Raw genomic sequence first — 23,093 nt, 5'->3', positions numbered from 1 at the left:
CAAACTGCCAGAGGTGAGCTACCTGGCACATCCCCTCAACCCCCAGCTCAAAATTAAAAAAAAAAATAAAAAAAAGTATCTGCTATTACAGTGTAAATTGAAGGTTAGGAAGAAATAAAAACATTAAACTGGGTATTCTAACAAAACATGTAAAAGAAGCAAGGCTTTTATTAGAATCAAACAAACAGACAAAAATCAACAACAACAATAAAAAATAGGAAGTGTTGGAAGTGTTTAAGTTCAATCTGTCAATAAATCTTTCATGAATATTTATTTAAAAATAGATATTTGTTTTCATTTTTTCAGTCATATTTTAAAAATAAGCTTGCTACAATACTGTTTCAGTTTTGATTGCTCTCACACCTGGAGAATGTGTTAATTTGCTGTGGTCCTCATTTATACACAGGAGTTGTGCTGACAATTCTTCTACATCCTGCTGTAAATTGGCACTACTCCTTTATATAACAATAACAGATGATTTAATGTTTTCTCATAGCAGCTTAAGGCTGATTGGCTACTACTTGATGTAATTTCATGTACTTTGCTTTTCATTAGGCTTTGGTTTTGTCCCAGTTGCTAGCCCTTGGCTATGCAAACTCAGAAATTGTCTCTTTAGGAGAGGTACCAGTTGTCACAGCAACCCTGCTTACTAACATAGCAGTGGTCCATCTAGTCACGCAGTCATCAGAAGTTAATCCTTGCTCAGGAAGAAGCAGGAAAGAAGCAATCGATTGATATTAGCTGTACAGGCACCACAATGCCTGTGGGTCAGGGCCTCTTGCTGTAGGCACTGCACAGAACCGAAGCTGGAGCCACCCTAAAACCCACTGTGTAAGTACAGCCTTATTGTGGCTGGGTATGGTCTTAAGGCAACATGTAGAGGGAGAGTTTCTCTCTTTATTTTTATATATGTTATATGTGCGTGTATATATATATATAAATATATATATATATATTATATTAACCCATTCTTTGAGAAAAACAGATGAGTTTTCAGGCACATCGGCCCTACTTCAGGTCTACAATAGAAATCAAAATGTTCAGTATTAGGAATGCAGTAGAAATATTGGTTTTATACCACATTAAAATTTCCCCATACATTTTATGATCATCTAATTGTTTTGGATTTTAGTCTCTGTCCCACAAGAACTAATGATCTTCAATTCTCTCCTGTTACCAATAACCTTTTTTTATACCTATTCCAACTTTTTTATTCTCTGATTGTCTAATTCATTGACATGATTAATATAAGTTTAAAGGAAATTATTCTCAGTCTGACTTCTGATTCAAACATGCCATAAAGCTGTCTGTTTTTCCCATATATATGTATCAACCTAATAAAAGGTATCATCCTTGCCTAAATCCTAATCTTTTTATAAGGGAAGTGTAAGAAACTGCAGACAGATGATAAAACAATATCAGGAGGTTTAAAGGACAGTGATTACTTGTATGTTTTTTTTTGTTTTTTTTTTGTTTGTTTGTTTGTTTGTTTGTTTGTTTGTTTTTTCCTGTCAATTTTCAACCTTCTCAATGTGTTTTGGGTGAAAAATGCAACAAAACTAGATTCTGTGTTTTGCCAGTGAAAGTTTGTTTTAAATAGCATGAGTTATAGCTCTCAAAGCACCAACAGTTTGTTTGGCATTTTCTAAAACAAATGTAAACAAAGACAGTGATTTCTGTATCATTAATCCTGTTAAGTAACTACAATGCCTTAAAATGGTGCATTACAAATTAGAGCACCTGCATTCATGACTATCAGGGCACATTTGCTGTGGTATAGCAATTATGTAAGCCCTATCAAAGACAGATGAAGAGATTTTTATTCTATGATAAAAATAATTTGGATCAAGAGCTCTTGACAAGGTCACAATTCCTGTTTTTATTAAGCAGCCCCTTTATTTATATATTTTATATAAATATAGTATATTTATATTAAAAAAACTATATATTATTTATAGGCTTTTACTGCTGAATCTTGCAGTACAGCTCCTAGGTTTACTCGTAAGATGCACTGTTCATCTGTAAGTAAATGAGATCACACAGAGGCAGCTGTAAGGACCAGGATGGGTGGCTGCAGCCATGGCACACAGGACTGACTGCCCAGATATCTCGTCCTTCATGCTGGTCCTTCTTCAGGAGCTACTTAAGCACCTTGAGCTAGAAATGCCCTCAGGAAAAGAGGTAGGGGAATTCAAGCTTCCCTGGCTTCCAGACCACGGAATCCTCAGTTAAATAGATAAGGGCTTTTCCTAATCTACCATCACTATCTCTGTCTGATGTCTTCCATTTTACTGTTTTGTTTTGGTACCCCCCCCCCCCCACCCATCATGCTCCCCTGCCTCCTTCATTCTCCTCAGGAGTTGTCTGTTTTGCTAGCTCTTTCTGAACAACTCCCTAACAGCTAATGCCAGCTCAGCTTTTTACCCTGCATCATCCTGTGATGCATAGGGCATCACTCCATGGTTCATATCCTGAAAGCAGTATAGCTTGGGTTATACTGGCTCTGCTTTCAAGTGAATAAACCTTACCACTCAGCCATGTGGACGTGACCTCACTGCTTTTAGTTCAAGAGCTTGCTTGATCATACCTGGGCTGGATACTTCTGCGTGGTGCTCCACAGTGCAGGGCAAACTTACTTTTAGCTGCAGAGATCGTGTTCTATCCTTCAGCCTTTTCTCAGCTGCTGTCACTTAGATTCATTCCCCCTGAATGTCATTGTAAAGAACACTGTTACCCTTCTAATGTGGCTGCAGCTTTATCAGCAGAGAAATATTTTCTACTGACTTTGCTGTTTCTCTATACTGTAAGGTAGCTATTTTGATAAAAAGAGACATGATCAATCAAAATGAAATGTAGTGGTAAAGTTTGGGCTAGATGTTGGTAAATTTTTGCAGTATCTGCTGAACAACTTTCTAAGCAACTCTTGTAAAGTGATGTCTAAGTATCTGAGATAATCAAAATTATGGCAAAAACAACTTTATAAAGCAGCCTTGTAGTCATTGTCCATGCCAATAAACAAAATGCTTTCTCCAAAACTATTTTTCAAATAGGATGTAAATTTGTGGCTGTTCCCTGAGCAGTTCTGTGTGTTTGGTTGTATATTTTAAGTTTTAGCTGTTTTTGATACCCTTTAAGCATAAGAATCTTACTTGATCATGGCTGTCTGATAGGACAAAAATTGTGAGAGCATTTTTACCATTGCCTGGACTTCAGGTTACTCAGATTGGAATGCATACAATTCCATCTCTTCTGTATTTTATGTGATTGGAGAGATGCCTAAAATGTTCTGGATGCTTTTGTTCCTAGTCCACACAACTCACATCAGTCTGTTGGTCAGTACAAAAGAGGAGTGGAAGCTTGACATCATAGGGATAGATATAAAATCCATATTTCTCCAGTCAAATAGTTTCAAATCTTTTCATATAAGGTTGAGGAGTCCAAGGAATCCTTATCAGTGACCCAATGAAAGAAGAACAGCCCTAATGTCTGTCTGAAGTCCATTATACAGGACTAAAATGACTGAAATACTTTAAGGAGATGAAAAATATCAAAAAAATTGTCATTCACTTTGTTGCAAGATGAGCAAAGGAAAGTAAAATATCATCTAGTAATGGTGTATTAGAAGGCCTAGAATGCTGGTGACAGTTTTTTCTTGGTGGATTAATCAGTATGCAAACAAATCAAAGTATCAAGTGAATATAAACTTCACAATAATTTGTTGTTTCTTATTACATGTGAATATGAAAGGTGAAATTCACCAGAAGTGTTGACATAGGAGTAATTGCATTAAGTTAAAAGATGTGTTGGTAGCCTCATATTATAATTTTCTCTAATTGTATTTAGTGAGGACTTCCAGCTCATTGCCTTAAAGGTGGTCTGAAAAGTAGATTTTAGGAACAACTATTGAAAATTATGGTCTGCACCAGCAGTAAAACTGAGTTAAATGAAACAGTTTTGTTTTCCATTTTATTTTATTTTTTTTTTCCTTCTTGGTAATTGTATTTTAAATGCACCATACATTGTATATTTAAAAAGGAAGCTGTCAGATACAGGCTGTCCTAGATAGAAATGTTCATATAGAAAATACCTGAAAACAAATACAAACAATTATTTCATACATACTTCATTTCTATTACGCTATTTGGAATATGGTTAGGTGTAGCTCTTAGCTGCCATGTTAGAGTATCTGTAGGTGGCAGATTTTAAACATGTAGCAAGAGTGTCCTGAATGGTCCTGTGAGTAAAAAAGTCATCACAACGGTCATTACTGGTAAATTATTTGTTTTAATAAAGCAGCTGCACAGCTCAAATTACTTGTCAAATTCTTGTATTTGTAATGCTGGGGACCAAAGGGAGTTAGCTACATTTTTATGTTTTTCAAAATCCTTAGTATCAAGCTGTCCAATACTATAATTCATTTTGATTTCTGTATTCTATTCTTATAAAACACTCTGATTTCTAACCATAACTTAGAGCATGAGAAGAAGTCACTCTTGTGTGAAATTGAAAATTTCCACAAATGACGAAGTTGGCACTCAGTGGAGAGAGGAGATACAATGGACAAGGTGTTTGATATCAAAAGCATTGTAAAAGCTTTCAGTGTTGCCTGAAAGGCTGTGTATATTCAGAATGAGAGTCTTAAATGGTCATATTAGTATAACAGGTGCTTGTGAGTGAGGCTTTAGATCCTAAGCATTCATGTGGCAAAAAAGTGAGCGAACAATTTATTGCAAATAACATATCACTAATGCTGGGATTTTTTCTGTGGTTGCTAATACTTTTGTTATTTGACCAAGGGACTTTAAAGAACATGCTTTATTTGCTTGAAAATTCTCAAGTATTTTATTTATGTATGGAAACAGGATTAAATTCAGCCAGTTATGCTACGGTTACAGGTTGGAGCAACAAATTGTGCTGGCAAGTTGTTGGATGAGCCTTACTGCTCTTGTGAAAAACCAATTGTCTGTTTGACAGTTTATGAAGAATTTTCATCTTGACTGGGAAGCAGTTGTTTTACTCATATGAAATGAGTAAGATGACAATAGAAAAATCTAAAGCTGATCCGTATTACCCTACAGCAGTATTTTTATAAAAGATATACAAGGGAAATTAAGTATTTTTGTCTTAGAAAGGCTTAAGTTTCACCTTGGAAGCTGAAGAGTCTTCTGATAGATATCTCTTGAACTTTTCTCTCACATAAGTAAAGCCTTTGTCAAGTCACCTTCACACCTGCCAGCTCCTAAAAGTTTATTTCATGAGAAGGTCATGAGTGGTCAGCTTGTCTGTTTAATTCATATTGATAAATTCCAACCTCCACTGACCCTCCCTAAGCAAAGACCTTGATATGCAGAACCTTTCAGCCATGCAATGCAATAGCTGCTGCTATCTGCATGATAAAAGAGATTGTTTTCCAGAGCTCACAGGTTTCATACTGGATGAGGATAACCTCATCACAACATGTGATTAGATAAAACTTCTCCTTTGAGAATGCTTTTTAGTGAATAGTGCCTAACTCCATCTCCTACTGTGCAAACTGAGTGATAAGGTTAGTAGAAATTGTCTGCCATGGCTAGGCGTGTATTAAACTGTATGTCCCATGGATAGTTTACCTGGCACGGAAACAACTTGGCACTGAACAACCTGCACTCACACTGCCAAGTTCACCATCCAAACCAGAACGGCTGCACCGAGGCTGCAGTCTCAGACTCTTGCCACTTTCCATAAAACGCCTGGATATTGTTGGGGAATATAAGCACAGGCCAGAAGTGTGACAGAGTCCATGCTAACAGGGTAATGATATAGGGCAGTTCCTGTTCAATTTACTACTATCCTTGTTTGGACAGTGCTCTCAGACATGTGGCCTGGTATTTGGGTGGTCCTGTGGGGAGCCAGGAGACGGACTTCATGATGCTTGGGGGTCCCTTCCAGCTGAGGATATTCTGTGATTCTATGATGTAGCCCACTTGTTGTTGTTAAATAGCTTCTATGTTCCCCTGTTAGGGAACTTTGTGACCATAGAGACTGCAGGGCCAATATTAAAAAACAAAAACAACCACTAGTGTTCCTAGGTTTTAATGTTTTGAATGCAACAAATGAAGTGCAGCAACAACAACAACAAACAAAAAAACCCAAGCCCATAGACAACAATACACCAGAAAATTCCTATCAATCAGGCACATTTAACATTAAAAGTTAAAGTTTTTAGGTCTGTTGTCACCAGCATATGCTGGCTTGTCTTGTAGACCTCTCAGTCTATGTGTCTGGCCTGCATGTAATATAATATTCTCCAAGATGTTCAGTTTTTTTGTTGGTTTTGTTTTTGTTCTAAGGAAATTTCTGGTAGCTCTGAGTGAGGAGTGATAGTCTCTGTGAACTGCAACGTGGCTTTTGACAAACTCAGAAAAGAAAAAAGGAATTTGGGCCACCTTAGAGCTTCAGTGAGCTGTGAGTTGAATGATACTGTTATGTCCTCTTGAGTGTATTGGCATCTTGAAATGGTGGCTCAGATGCCTCTTAACATCTTCGTCTAAGTGTATGGTTTGTAATTTACCTGAAAGGAAGAATGTAAGTAGAACTGGCATTTTAGTATAAGCCATGTTCATGTGTTCTGGAATACATGGACATAAAAAGAAGTTGGAGTCTAGTAGTGGTCTTCTGTAACACAAGAAGCTCATTTTTTTCACCTTGCAGCATGCAAACAAATGAAAAGATGTTGGGAATGCTGAAAAATGAGGGACAGAAACATTAGATGAACATACACAATATGTAGTGCAGAATTTATACCTACGTACATCATATTAACAGGACAATTTGGCCATATCCCCAGAATGACTTCCACACTTCTGTGGTCACCATTCAGGGGCTGAAAGAAAAATAAATAAATCACTATAATCTCAGAATTCATTATCATTATTATTATTATTACTATATTTTAATATTTATTAATATTCTATTTTGTAATGAAATATAAGTTTTTGTTTGTTTGTTTTTAATTTCAGCTTTTCATATGCCCCACACAGCTGTCCTGTAAAGCAGGAAATTTATTAGTGCATTGGGAGAAATTGCTGAATAAAATCCAACTTCATTTGATTTCAATGATGAATAAATCCAGCGTCATTGGATTTCTAGTATACAGAAGACAAGTATTCATAGGACACACAGGTTGACGATGAAGTCCATTAGTCTGCTAATGCAAAGGACACAAACCTAAGAAATTGTTGGTGGACTTGAACAATCCCATTACGTAGGCTGGTATTACTGAGCAGGAGCTTATTAGGTGTTTCTTCAATTCAGTAATAAATACAAATACAAAGCATAAACAGAAAGTCGTGTTGCTGAAGAGTGCTCAGTATTGTCAACTCTTTTTATTTGTTAGTGAGGTTCAGAAAAGGCAAAAAAAGTTTTAACTATTTATATAACCATCAAGGCTTTTTGCCAAAACCTTAATCAAAAAACAAAAACAAAACAACAACAAAAAAACAGCTTTCCATTAAATTATGTTAGTATTGTATGAAAGTTTTATTATATCAGGATCCTAAATTTACTGCCAGTAGAAAGAGGTGAATCTGGAGATGGTGATATTAGACAGAACAATAACAACAGATAGATGTGCAAATACAGTGCAATTCATTTGCATTTGCTTCTGTGCATTTGCTTTTTTCCTCAATAAGGGAAAAGATGCTTTTTAGCATCTTTTCCTATGAACAGCCCAAGCTGGATGAAATATGTAGGTAAATGGCAATGTGGCACTGTTCCATGCTAACACGCAGATGTAGAGGAATAAGCTCTGTAGTTTCATACCCATACAACAACACTTTACATTCTAAAAGTTACATCTAGCCTCACTTCTTGGGCCAGATGCAGAACTTGTCTGCAGTAATCTGCAGGTCTCATCCTACCTGTTTGCTCAGGGATGTTTCATGAAAAAACGTGAAGGAATGAAGGGCAGGGCCGGTGTGTATCTATCTTATATTTTTTTGAGTCAGTTCACTACATGGACACATGTAGCTTTTGAACATCCCTAAGGCGAAAGACTCCACAACCTGCAAGTCTGTCTGTGCAGCCTGTACCCTCATCATCAAAAAGCCCCAGTGAGGATCCTGGCTTAGTGAAATATTCTAATCTCTCTTTACTCCCCATATTCATATAAATTACCTGTTTCTGAGTCCCTTCCTTAGGAAATACCTTTCTTATCAACTTTCCCTCCCTCTCCTTCTCTTCCCTTCTTTTCCCTCCCCTCTACTACTTCTTCCTGTTAAAGATACCAGCTCTATTTCCATTCAGATACGTACTGATACACATCTAGACTCTTGAGTGATTCTTCTCAACTTGCCTTTAGCTTTGAAATCTTTTATTTCTGTAGAAAAGCTTGAGTTACCAAAAACTCAACTAATTCTTCTAGCTGTACCATTAGTCCTATAAATATCTACTTTCTACATGTTTATGTTGTCTGAAACAGTGGCAACCATTGCCTGGCACAGCTCCCAAAACAGAACTGGTACAAGTATTGTTCCGTCAAATGCACTGTCAAAAATGGAAATCCATGTTAAACACTGTAGATATCAATACTGTAATTTTGAATCTAAATCAGAAGGTGTTTCAGTAACCAGTGAAGACCAGAATATTGTCCTGGTTTTGGAGCTGTCAGAATTACTGAGTTAATATTCGAGTGTGTCCTTAGCAAGAAGGGCAGTCAGACATGAACTTGCTTTAAACAAGTAAGTGAGAAGTTTTGGTAATAAACTGATGTGTGAATATCAGTATTGGTACAACTTATCTGTTTCTGATATACAAGCACTGTGAGGTGTAAGTATGCCCGTGTGATAGTGTGCTATTCAGCACTGCTTCAGACCTTTGCTCTCCTACGTGCCCTCTCTCTTTTGTTCCTGTTAAACTTTTCCTAGCTCCGTGTAGTTTCTCTCTAAGCTTCAGTACAACCTACTCAGTCTGTCCCGACCTGAGTAATGTTGTGAAATAATAAATAAGCCAAACATTCCTCTTCAGCCTATTGTCATTCTTGCCCTTCCCAAGCTGTCCAATTTCTGCTGAAAATAACATTTTTACTCTGCCTTCAACACTCTTATCTCCTTGCATTATGTATTAATCATCTTTATTATCAGCTTATTTAGTGCTGTAAAAACTGTTCCCACTGAAGTTGAATGCTATTTGTTTTTTTTTTTTTTTTCTATTTTCTATTTTATGTTTTATTTTATTTATTTTTTTAGTTTGTGGAAAAATGCAACTTTCAGCAAGTTTAAATGAAGCTCAGTTTCCAGGTGTGTCTTACCACCCACATTACACTGCTGAGTTCTTTTGCCAGAGAGGACCACAGAACCCTGTAATAATGCATATTGAGGAGGATCTTTGCTCTGGAGCTTTCTGTGGGTTGTTTTTTTTTTTTTTTGTCCCTCACTACTACTTGTTATAATACTAACCAGTGTCAGGCAGCATATGTTGCTGATGCAGTGGCAGCAGGGCTGACCCCTTTGCTTCATTCAGTGGTGCTGGCAGGCCACCAGCGTGCTCCCTCAGGAGCTGCAGGGCAGGGAAGTCAAACCTGAGCTGGATGAACACTGGAATTCACTGAAGCGCCTCAGTTCCAGGAGCTAAAAGATAGAGCTGCTTTATTAAGAAAGGGTGACTTCAAGAGAACTCCGTCAAATAAATCTAAAGGGTTGAAGTCGGCTTGCTACTGGAATTCGTTGGATACCTTGTCTTTGGGAGGTAGAAGTCACTGCTGCCTAGCCAGAGCTTTGAAACGAGGAAAATCTAAGGTGAAAAGCTCTGACAAGAATTAATTAAGAAATATTTTTGGTTTCATTTTGAGCTGGGCCTGGTGGTTTTTGCTCAGTTCTGCTTTGTTACATCCTGTTTAGGATCCTTTGGGAAGGGGAAGGAATTTGGTAGGGCTTAGCTGTAGTGGCAGGCTGTCACAGCAGCCGGTTATGCTGGAGGTAACTGGTAACCACCGACTGGCTCTGGGGAAGGGCAGGTGAGGGGAGTAGGAGCACAGCGGGCCACAGAAGGTGTTGTAAAGGTTGGCTTACCACAGGCGGTTGCTTCAAGGTCCCCGGCCAGCTAAAAACAAATGTGAGCAGTGGAGGAGTGTTATTTATAAATAAACATAGTCACATTAATCTGTGAAACTGTTCAAGTTCAAGGCCATGCACATCAGGATAAGCTTACAGGATCAAGGGCAGCATTGTTCTTTGTCCTGTTTTTCAGTTACTGCTTGGTTGGGAGCTATTACATTCTCATCACTGAGGCCGGCAAAGACAGTTGAGGCAAAACATTACATACTATTTTTTTTCTTTTATTTTTTTATGGAGTATTGCAATTTTGAGACCTCTTAGATTCCTCCGTATCATATTGTTAATAATTCACAGAAGCTAGGAGTGTATTTAGTGCTTTGTGAATATATATGGAGACAATATTTTGCCCTGAAATTCTTGGTCTGTCAAAATTAAGAGTTACAGTTCAACATACTCAGAAGTTGGTTTGATGTCTTAAAAGCAACCCTTAAAATCTCATTACATCACAAATCAATGCCTGTTTGAGCTGAATGGCTGGAACTGGAGGTAGTTCAGAACAACCTTTTGTCCTTAGCCAGGAGAAGGTCAGAACTTGCCTGAAAGTAAAATGAACACATCTTCAGAAATACCTCAGCATGCCAGGAGTGCTGAATTGCTCAGGCTCTGACCTTTTTTTCACTGTAGGCAATCCACATGATACCAGTTTCTGGAAACTGCTGTTATATTATGGCTTTTTAATGTAATTGCATTTTATTTCTGTTTCACAACTCACTGAAGTTTGGGATTTTTTTTAATGGCCACCAGTTCAGGCAATAGGACAGTCGCAGATGAAAGACAAAGACTCTTCAAAAAGAAGTGGGAAAACTTTTTCTCACCAAAAGTTAACCACTCAAAATTGAAGACTGGTAGAAATCACCATGATTTCAGTCATGAGGATGCAGCACTGTTATCGCAGCTTGGGAGCTGCCCAGCTCAAGTGGAGCTATCGTTGCTCTCAGACCTCAATGCAGTTGCCATCATGGTAGGACTGGCTGCTGAAGAGAGATCAGTTCAAGCACTTGCTTAACTGCTTTGCTGTGCGAGAACTTTTGGTCTGAATCTGCAGAGAACTAGTTGAGAAATGCCATTTAATTTCCACTGCCCTTCTTCTGTCCTCCCCCACTTACCAAATGTAGGAGAGATATTTTGGAGGAAGAAGAAAAGCGTAGTAAGATAAGAGAGGCTGTGAATGCAAGACATAAAAAATTAACCCTTTGATGAAATGAGATAACTAAAAGCACCTACAGATATATTTGTGCCAAAACTAGGAGGAGGTCAACTGCATGAAGTTCAACAAGGCCAAGTGCCGGGTCCTCTACCTGGGGTGCAATAACCCCAAGTAGAGCTACAGGCTGGGAGATGAGTGGTTGGGGAGCTGCCAGGCAGAGAAGGACCTGGGAGTGATGGTGGACAGTCGGCTGAATATGAGCCAGCAGTGTGCTCAGGTGGCCAAGAAGGCCAACGGCATCCTGGCTTGTATCAGAAACAGTGTGGCCAGCAGGGCTAGGGAAGTGATTGTCCCCCTGTACTTGGCTCTGGTGAGGCCGCACCTCGAGTACTGTGTTCAGTTTTGGGCCCCTCGCTACAAGAAGGACATCGAGGTGCTTGAGCAGGTCCAGAGAAGGGCGACGAAGCTGGTGAGGGGCCTGGAGAACAAGTCCTACGAGGAGCAGCTGAAGGAGCTGGGCTTGTTCAGCCTGGAGAAGAGGAGGCTCAGGGGCGACCTTATCGCTCTCTACAGATACCTTAAAGGAGGCTGTAGTGAGGTGGGGGTTGGCCTGTTCTCCCACGTGCCTGGTGACAGGACGAGGGGGAATGGGCTTAAGTTGTGCCAGGGGAGTTTTAGGTTAGATGTTAGGAAGAACTTCTTTACTGAAAGGGTTGTTAGGCACTGGAACAGGCTGCCCAGGGAAGTGGTGGAGTCACCATCCCTGGAAGTCTTTAAAAGACGTTTAGATGTAGAGCTTAGGGATATGGTTTAGTGGGGACTGTTAGCGTTAGGTCAGAGGTTGGACTCGATGATCTTGAGGTCTCTTCCAACCTAGAAATTCTGTGATTCTGTGAAAAAGAGCAGAGAATTTGATGAGCACTAGAGAACAAAGAGATGTCATACCTCCTTCAAGCACCAAGCTTGCTGTGCTATGAATGAGTGCAGTGGGACTTTCCTAAGCATGCAGAATATATTCATCAATAGCTTTTTAATAAAAAAAAAAAAACCTGTCATATCTATCTCAGTTTCTCTTTTTTATTGTATTTTTTTTTTTTTTTTTTTTTTTTTTTTTTTTTTCTCTCACTAGAATTTCCATGTTTTTAGTGTTGCTGAACTTGTGTTCTTGGACTTGCTGAGCTTGGATTTTGTTCATATGACAAGAAGGGAAGCTATTCTGTTTGCTAGTTGTGCTTTCTTCAGTGCTGATGGTGCTGGTAATAATGGCACCACTGTCAAGAAACTGTTATGCCTGGCTGAGACTAGTGAAAAGCAAACCAAAGAGGCATAACATTTTCCTGTTGCATGTGTTTATGAACAACTGTTTAGCTAAAAGTGGCAGTACAAAAGCTCTCATTGAAGACTTTAGAAAAAATCTAAGAACCTGGGGAGACAGCATAAGAGCCAAATTGGAAAGGAAAAGAAGACTTAAGCATGTAAGTGTCATTTAAGTGATGCAATGAAGAGGGGTACTTCTTGTCCTAACCAATTAAAAGAACTCCATTGTGATAGGTTCCTTAGTACAAGTTTGTGATTAATGACTGATAAAAAGGATAGACAAGTAAAAATCATTCTGTGTCCTTGCTGTATTTCCTTTCTCTTTATTATCTTCTAAACTTTGTATCCTTTTCTTCCTTTCCTAATCCCTCTATCCATAATTATTTTTTTATTTCTGTGTTATATTTCTTTTTTTCCCTCATGTTGTGTCTCTAGCACTCATCCTCCTTCCAGAGTCTATTTCTCTAATCACACACTTGTTTTCTTACTGTTTGCCATAACTCAGTTTACAAATGCCGAGGCCCCATTGGCTACGCTGATGGTAGCTTATACGATCTACTATATACTACTCTTATACTATCTCCAGTAGCTCAGCTTCAGGGTCTTGAAAAGAGAATTAGAAACAAATCTCAGAGTTTGTGCCAGTATTGGCATCTAGCTATGCAGATATTTCAATTTAATTCAGTGTTCATTCTTCAAGGTCATGTGCTATATCATTCAATGATGAGCAGTGTTATAATTATTGTGAAGGAGGGAAGTTTGAAGAATGCTGAGGAGGAGCTAACTTTTGATGGTTTTGTTTTGAAGTTAGGTCAGTCCCTGACTTTTTGCCTTTAAATCTTCACCAAAAAGTGCTCAAACTCAAAAATAAGCTTAAATGAAACAACTGCTGACTGAATGATAGTTACTTAAATATTAGCAAATTTTGTTGAAAACCATAAATAAAACAGATGTAATTTATAACAGTTTGAGACATCTTAATAAACACAATATTGAAGGATATAACAACTGCATGGCTCATGACTTTTTCATACACAAAAATACATTACTTTACATTAACTTGCACTATCAATTTGGATTTTTAGGAAGAAGACATAGTATTAACCGATGCTATCATTCAAGCTATACCTAATAATGCTAAACTGATAAAGCTTGCTTACAGTACTTAAAAGAATGGCAAAAAAATCCATACTTTTTACTACAGTGTTCTAATAAAATACAATCACAAAAATGGAGTAGTAATGAAAGCCTGAGAAAATTATCCAAAAATTCATAAGGGTTATTCTAATGTAGGATAGATATTTTTACTAAATACATAAAACAGCAAAACCCACTCTATCAGCTCCAGAAATATTAGAAATATTACTAAATGTTAAATGAAATGCATCCTTGTTGATTGCTTCCTCTATGCGGAGTAGGGAGTCAGTATGTTTTCCTCCAAAAGAATAGTATTTTTATTATCTACATTTAGACAATGGAAAACTAATGACATAGGAACTATGACTAATAATATAAAATGCTTGAAGAAGCCTCAGAAGTGCAATAAATTCATAGGAGTGTTCACCACCACATGTGCAGTGATTGCACATTGCAGAAGATGGATTTTCCATTCAGAACATTTATTAGCTCAGGTTTTAAACATTAATTAGGCATAGTTGAGAAGCTGTTTCTGCAGATTTTTGTGTTATCATTGACATTAACGTGATCATTCAATCTGAGATATTTCTTCAGTAGCAGTCTTAATACCAAACACAGAATGTTGGGTTTGAAAATTGCCTTTTTACTTTGCTCCTAGTCTTTAATAATAAGGCAGAAAATATGACAAAAATGGTTGCTTTGTCCTACTTCATAGTATCTACTTTCCTGTTTTCTTCTCTTTCCAGCTACTGCAGAACAAGTTAATTGCTAAAGTCACCATCCTATCCCCTGTGGAACTACATTTTTGTGCTACCTTTTAGGCTGTTTTCTAAAAGCTTAATTAAACTGTCAGTTGATGCTGAATATACCAGTGGTGTTTCAAACTGAAGCCTGAGATTCTGTTGCCATCTGAGCATTACAAAGCTTTCTGTTTTTTTGCTATTCTGCTTTTTATATGTGGTATTTGAACTGCTAGTTCCATTCTTGTTGATTAATAGGGTGTTAAATAGTGTCTGAAAAAAAGAGAGTTCAAAACTTGTGATAAAAGCTTTTATGCTGCTTGTAACACATGCACGCAAACCTTAGGTATTTACTCTTCACACTGTAGCCTTTTCTACAAGACCCAGGAACTCAATAAAAGGCCCAGCTGAATAAATGCAGAGGAGAAAATCAATCTTATGTTCATATATAATGTCATAAAAAGATAATACTACGTTAGACATAATGTTTTCTCTTAGATTCTGTCACAAAATAGGTTTACTGCATGTCAAACCATTCATAGTCATTCTCAAAACTTTAAAAAGCTTGCATCCATACTTTCTATGTACTATAGCTGTGGTGGTTAAACTTTGTAGGGTGCAGACAGGAGGGAGGTAGCCTTCCTGCTTTGTGGTTTATTATGATTTCTTACATGGCTTAATAAATTGATAAAGTAAAATAATAATAGTAGTTAAAAGAAAATAAATTATTGGGTACCCAAAAACATCTATTCATATCATAGCCCTTTTGTTAATATAAAAATAATTTTGTAAATATATTTTCCTTACCTTCACAGTCCTTGAAATCAGACACCAGAATGCTGTGTTGTTAGCATTGAACTTTTTTATTTTTAGACCTGAGGCAATAACATCATAAAATTTGTATCTGTATTATTGTCATTCCATTCTGCTAATCTTTCTTAACAGGTCTATAAATAACATCATTCTGTTTCCCTTTAAAATTGAAAAAAAAAAAAAAAAAAAAAGAACGAATTGAAAAAGAGTGAGGGAAAGTGTGCAAATATCTCCTCCCTGGGCCGTGACCTCCTCCATCTATCAGACCAGAGCAGGTAGATAAGGGAGGTGCATATGAAAGCAACCATTCTAGGTGACTATATGGTAAATCAACTTGTAGATCAAGCCTTGACTGGTGCTGATATGAACAGAGATCACAGGTGAACTGTGTGCTACAAGTCCTTAATTTTCTCATTTTCCCAGGGTATCTAGAGACAGGCAAGATGAAAATCTTCCACAGCGTAGTTCTGTCTGCATGAGCAGTTATTCAGACCCCTATCACCAGCCAGTATGCAGTTGAGTTACTCTTCTGTAGTGTTCTCAAGTCATAGTATTTCACTCCAAATAATGCTTTGCTTGAGAAAAAGCACAGAGGTGTAGACCCAATGGTTGAAGCACTACATTTTTATCAATTATAATTTCAGCTATTATTTTATGCAAATGTAAATTGTTAACAGTCTATGCTATTTCCATATTTTCCATTGTAATGGATAGCTAAATGGTACATCTCATAAAAGAAAGATAAATTATTAAGATGGTAAGGACATTTCTTTGACACAAAGCTAAAAACTTTCTGTACTTTTTTTTTTTGTTTGTGTGCAATATTATGACAGTATGACCTTTACTAAAGTCATCATCCTATTATAAAAATGAGCAAACACAGACAGAAATAAAGACAATTTCTTACCAACAAACCTTTTCACCCAGAAAAAAAAATGTCAGTTTTGCATGCTTTTATAAAAAACAAAAACAAAAAACATTTCACCCAGTTGAAGTGATCATACCTTTTAATCTAATAAATGACTTTGTATTAGAGAACTCATGAAGAAGACAACGGATAGTTGAAAAAATTAGGAAATTTGCATCAGAGAGTAATCTTAAAATCTAAATCCATAATATTTGCCCAAAAGGAATATGCAAGTAAAGTTTTAGTCTTTCAGCGTGACTTCTTCCAGGCCTAATCTGAGTTTGATTCTGTAGCGTCAGAGTATGCAAGACAGAGTAGAACATCAAATTTTTGGGCCAAGTAGTTTGGCTTAAATTTAATCAAGCATACAAGCATATTAAACTTCAACCATTTGCATAGCAACACTAAGTATACGGTCATGAAATCACAGTGTCCAGCTGTTGAACTTGAGTTTTGTATCAGGAGTGCACTCCTGAAGCAAACATTCCAATCATTCCCATTTCTTGTGGTTTACTTCATGTCATGAGGCAGCATCAGAAATTGTAAAGTGGATTCTTTTTGGACTGATTATGAGCTGAATACAGATGATGAAGTCAATGGGCATTCAACACACAGGAACTGGTAAGAGCCAGCCTTTGTAAACACTCCTGAAACACTCCAGTTGTGTGGATGTTGTGTTCTCAACACCAACTGTTTTGCTCTACAAGAATTCTGTTGGGCTGCAGTACTTGCTACTGTAGATGTAACCTACATCTTGAGTTAGTCTTTTGAGTTAGAACTTAGTCTTTGTACTCTCAGCCTGGTTCTCTTTCAGGAGAACATTTCAGGATGACATTTTTCTTTCTAGTTCAGGGCATGTCAAGAATGACCCTCAGAGAAATTTGGAAAGTAGCAAAGAGTCTAGGTACATTATAGAAAGCGATAAGCAAAACCCAACAGGAATGAATTTTTCTTCTTCATTAGCATAGTTGCATGGTAGTGTGTGTGTTATCCTGGAATGGGAAGGCATGTTGTAACAGAATCTAAAGCACAGGTTTGGAAGTAGAACTGGAAACATCATGGTACAGAAGTTAATGTTTCTATCAAATCCTAATATTGCTTGAGGTTTCAAAAAATAGTCTATTAAGGGATTATTTGAAACAGCTAAGGAAATCTGATACTGACATGTTTTAAGAACTTTGTTAATAACTAATTTTGCCCTTATGAAAGACTTTACATACCTTAAATGTTCTCCACAATTGTGCCGTAAAAAGTAGGTGAGACTTGTAATATGGACCCTTTTAAGTAACTACAACATACATTTTAGTGGACTTTCACTCCTGATTTTGATACTTCAAAAATGAGGAATACATGGTGTTCCTTGGAAACTTCTCTTAATTAAGTATTTCATTTTAAAAAAAGATATGTTTTATCACCAGTTTAAAACTTACTGATTTTCCATTGCTAGTTTTGCATCTTAGATGATGTATTTATACAGAATATTTACTTTATAATATTTGCTTTATAATTGGTCTGCTTTTACAACCTCAAAAAGTGCAGTGTGTAAGGTTAGAGACAATGACAGTGTCAATATAGGTGTGTGTGAGTGTGTGTGTGGATTTGGTGTTGAATGGCTTCAATATCACTGTACTTCATGAGGATTATTAGCAAATGAATGAGAATACATCCTTAATTCTTTCATTTTAAATGTAGGTGAATTTTGATGTTTTTAATATTACCTTTCTTTAGAATATATAAATATGTAGTTCCATGAACTTTCGTCTGCAAATTACATTTGTACTTACATAGTAAGTACAAGGTTTAGATGTAAGCCATAAGCCAAAGAACACTGTATAGCTATCCCTCCCATACTCAATAACACACTCAGACTAGTGTCTGAGTTTGTTTCTTAGCTGAATTAGAAAAATACACTATTTATGTCTAACCTTTTTCTGTTTTGTGACTTTTTCTTTCTTCTGTGTTGTATTGCAGTGTCATCCTTGAAGATACTGTTGGTGGAATTAATCGCTTCTCCATATACCAGAGCACTGACATCCTGAATTTGTTACATCAAAGGATATTGACTGAGAAGACAAATAATTAAATGACCCGTAACACAGGTAAATGATACTCTTGGGATCAAAGGAATCCCCTATGAATACTGTGTGCTGCTCTGTTCTGCCAGTCCTAGAAAGTGTCATTTGGTTGCAGTGGTTGTAGCAAGGTAGCTTTTGTCAATCCTTCAAAGTGAGGCTTTTCTAAACAGGATCTTCCTGTTTGTTTTTCTTGTTTGCTAATTGATCATAAAATACAAAGATGAATCTTAAGACTTGGTCACACATTGATTCATATAACATGTCTGCTTGCAGGCTAGGCTTCTGAGCCACTTTCAAATGAAAGAGAAGACTAGTAATCTGTTTTGGAAATGGGTAGATATGGCTGACTAAGAACTGGCGGGTGCAAGAAAATACTCTGCAAAAGATATTACCTTTAAATCTTAACCTGAACCAGGACCACTGGCTTTAGCCTTCTTTGAAAGTGAATTAAGCTTAAGAAGTAAAAATGAGTCCTTTTCTAATACGAGTGCCCACATTAGTGTAGGAGAGTTACAGTACTGTTATTGATGCTGTAGCTTAGATTGTAAGAGCTTGCTCACATGGAAATACTCTGAAATGGCTTTAAATAGGTTTTTCTAGGAAATGGATGTGTATGTGTCTGTCAGCTCCTGCGCCCATTCGTCCTTCATTCATTGTACTCTTTTTTTTTTTTTTTAAATAAAGATCTTATTTTACTGCCAATGTTAGTATTTTACATTTTGTAAGCTTTGAATGAGGTTGAATATTTCATTGTTGTAAAGGTCTACAGGAGTATTAGAAAACAAATAATACCTGTACTGTGAAGCAGTCATGCTACAGCTTCTCTTATTATGATGGATAAGAGCTGCTCTCCTCCAGCAAAATAATTTGAAATATATGTATGTATGTGTGTGTGTGATATAATATTTAGAAGAACAATAAGTTAAAGGTATTCAATTTGTCTAGAAGCTGATGGCTTGATCACCAGCTAGTAAAAATTTGCATAATGTTATTGAGAATCAGAGATATTACTGAATAACTCACTACTAAGAATCAAAACCTGAATGTGTTGCAAGATAAATATAAATATTTCCATTCCAAAGGAAGCAGAAGTCTATAGAAGTCTAGTCACATGTAAGAATAAATAATAATCTCACATGGATTTGAACCTCTAGTTTACTATATACAAATCCTGTACTGCTGCAATGGTAATCCGGCATGATTAGTTCTTTATGCAACTTTATGTAAAATAATTTTTTACACATTATTTTTCTTCTTCCTATTTTTTATTATCTCACTCAAGTTCATAGCACAGATTCAAAATTTTGGTAAGGTGCTTTCCATTACTTTTTAAAATTAAATTTCTCAACTAATGGTGCTTTGCTTACTCTTAATAACCTGCTAAAGCTTTGCAAGGAGAACAATGGTCAGCAGGAACTACAAATACCAATCAGTGCAAATACAGGATGTTCTTCGGGTAGAACTAAGAAGCAATAGCCACTAAGTCTCAAAATAAGAAAATAATTACTTTACCTGTACAGTAGTGTCTTTACTGGAAAGGATTACTTCTCCTTTGGTGCTACCCTTCTGGGAATTTTTAATAAAAAATGAATTAACTTCAGTCCTGAGGATATAGCCATTAGACAGACTCAGCAAGTTACTCCTGAAATTACAGTTCCTCTTCCCTAACTTGTGCTGCAAGCAGGAATGGGCTATTAAGTTTAAGTTGTCCTCTAACCAACAATATTTTTTTTTCCTTAGTTTGATAGAACCACATTTACATTATAGAAAAGATTCATCCAATCCAAGTATCTTTACTTGTGCTCTCTACAGCTGGAAAACTTTACCATAGAAGCAATGGTACCAGGACTGGCAGCAAAGGAGAATACCCAAGAAGAACAGAAATTACATGCAGGAGATTTACAGCTATTCAGGGTGAAAGATGCTGTGTTGTCTTCTTACAGAACATCCTAAAATGTGAGTAGAACAATAACTCTGAATTGTGGATAATACTAGAACAGTGCACAGAATTTTAATCTGGTATAACTACATGTCATTAGTAAAAGGCCTTCCTCGTTACTGTGTGCATGGTTGCTTCCTGTCTCTTACTGGTTAGGTGAGTAATTAGGTGATGATTGTATGATACCTTCAATGCTCCAGTGGTTTTTACAACTGCAGATCATTAAAATTCATTTTGTTGTAATTGGGCAATAATGTAAGACGCAATTTTACCTCTGTACCTTAGTAGTTGCCAACATTTCTCTGAAAGACTCAGTCTTTGCCCATACAGGAAGGTTAAACTGATATGCTATGAAACATTTTCAAAGTAATACAACTCCCATGCAGATATTCTTAGTACATAGTAGTTTCTCCACAGCTCAGTTTAAACATGTTTGCAGTCAAATTCTTAATTAAGAAAGATCTGAAGTATATGATGATCAGTTCAGAGGATCTGTTTGTGTGGAAATTTCTTTGCTGTTATTTGTAGTTGGTTTTTGTGTTAAAAGAGCCCACAAGGCAAAATCGAAATTAATCTTTACGTAATAGCAGCTTCTGCTTGCTGTAGCAACTTCAGGAGTATGAAGAACAGAGTACTTTATCACACTTCTTTTTAGGGGGGAGGAGAGATTTCAGGGCAACATTTTACTCTCTATACCAAGCTTAGATAATATCCAATCCTGGTGCACTCTCCCCTTTGAAAGTGAGATTATAAATCTTTATAAAGCTGTTCCTCACTGAGCATGTAAGGTACAACACAGGAATTGAAAATGAAAACAGGAATTTCTCACTTGCTGTGAATATACTTTTTAAATTATTATTATTTTTATTTTTTTATTCCATAATTTAATTACTAAGTATGACATTTTTAATACACTTTTTGTGCTGGGAGGTTGGTCCCATATATGTTGTATTAGTCAAAGGACTGGAAAACTCACTGTAGTTTAGAACGTATGTAGAAACCTGGACTGTAATTCACAACAAGAACTGAAAGGGTGTGTTTGACTTGGATCTTCTAAGACACAATTCTGAGTTCTTAAGTGCTCTTTTATGTTTGCGTCAATGCTGAATATTTTTCCCCAGATATGTATCACTAAGCACATGAGCTGTTTTGAATGAGAAAACTGGGTGAGGAACAGCAGTTTCATTTTAATCAAAATAAGTGCTTTGCAGGTTAAATAGATTCAAACCAATGTTTTGAATAAACAAATTAATTAAAGACCAAGGAAACTCAATTTGCTGGTACTTTCAAATAAAAAGTGCCGAAATCTGGATCCGCATCAGGTTCATTCATTCCAGAATGACTTGTACACAACTCATGAAATCACAAATGTCTAATCACAAATGTCTGTTTTCTCTTAAAAAGACACAAAGAATAAAGTGATTACTTTATATATGTTCTTTCTTTATTGTAGTAAGTTATTAAAAGAGTAGACCTTTATAATGTCACTCACCTGTTTTGTGGGTGCTTTATTTACTATATTATATGTTATACAACTTCTCTGAACACATACTTAAAAAATAGTTCAATGTATAAGCAAGGCAGGATATCTTTTCAGCAAACACTCTATATTTTGATATTTTAAAAATTAATTTCCCCTTTTATTTTATTTCACCTGTTTGACAGTGTTTTCAATACCAGTAACATTTACTGAGCCCTTGGGACGTTAATGAAGTGGGGGAAAAAAAAAAGATAAAGATAAACTTATTGTAGCAATAATGTGTGTACTGGAGGAGACAGTTTATAGTCCCCAGGCCATTTAAAATACCATGCAACATTTTTTTGTGTGTGTGTTGAAAAGACTTCCTAGAATAAAATGAAGTGTTTTATTATTTAAACTGTTGATTAAGATATGGAGAGATTTTATAACGTTCCTCTACCATTCATCTTCAGTCAAATAACTTCATATCAGGCATTTTACCATGCTTTTTCCTTCTCTTTCCTTCCGATCATCTTTTTTTTAGAGAAAAATTTTGAATCTCCTTACAGAAAGACATAAGTATCATTTAATTTATCCACATGCCCATACTAGGAGAACAGAAGACAGCAACATTCCTTTTTTTTTTTTATTTTCCTGAAAGTGATTTCACTGTAAGAAGGTAACTGGTGACAGTAATAGCAATTTCTTGTAATTCAGCTTGAGCAAGCCTGGGTATCAGTAAAGAGTGTGAAGTACTACTAATAAAAAAGTGGAATGTGTGAGTACAACCTGAGTTAAGAAGAAAGATCTATGAGCCACTTCCCATGAGAGACAGACACTCCTAATGAGGTCCTGCACATACCACAGACATTTCCCTGGGCAAGATCAAACTGGACTCTAACTTCTGAATTATGTTTTTCTTTACGTTCAGAGTGAAAGGGGTACCAGTGGCTGAGATGCCTTTTTCTTTCCCAGACATAACCGATCACTTTCTAACACAGTGAGAAGGGGGAACTGGGATGCAGCTTGCCACAAGACACTGCCTTCAAGCTTTTGTGAGCTTCCTGCTCTGCACCAAGTATCTTGCCTTTGCGTATTTCTGACCAAGGCCACTAGAAAAGTATCCCTGGAATAGACTACCACTACCAAAAAGCAGTTGTAATTTAGGCATCGGTTTTCATAGTGAATTGATTTGTTTGGGGGAAACCATTTTTGTGTTAGCACAAGCTGAATACTTATCAAACCTTGGGATGACAAATGAAGTTGTGACAAAACATTACATTATCCTTCCAGGAAATGGATCTAGCATTGATTTGGTCATGGATTAATATGCAACCTGATTATTTTTTCTAAATTACTGGTTAATATCAAATGAGGGGCGGGAGGGGAAGTGTAACAGTTTCACCTATACAATTGGTCTAGAAGGAGAGAGTGAATTTAATTTTGAAAGATTAAGTAAATTGTAATT

The 23,093-nt window shown here is 36.6% G+C and overlaps 1 long non-coding RNA gene across 1 annotated transcript in view; it reads left to right on the top strand.

Moving 5' to 3' along the window:
* Nucleotides 1–23,093, top strand: part of LOC137856135 (uncharacterized) — a 76,967-nt gene that overhangs the window by 13,899 nt on the left and 39,975 nt on the right. The window contains exons 3-4 of the long non-coding RNA XR_011096217.1: nt 18,124–18,251; nt 20,040–20,183. This is a non-coding gene — a long non-coding RNA (uncharacterized lncRNA). The remainder of the gene's footprint in view (nt 1–18,123; nt 18,252–20,039; nt 20,184–23,093) is intronic.

This window comes from Anas acuta, chromosome 4 (assembly GCF_963932015.1).
Source record: "Anas acuta chromosome 4, bAnaAcu1.1, whole genome shotgun sequence".
Lineage (NCBI taxonomy): Eukaryota > Metazoa > Chordata > Aves > Anseriformes > Anatidae > Anas > Anas acuta.
Note: the sequence above shows the minus strand (reverse complement) of the source record. Positions and strands in the feature narration are given on the sequence as shown.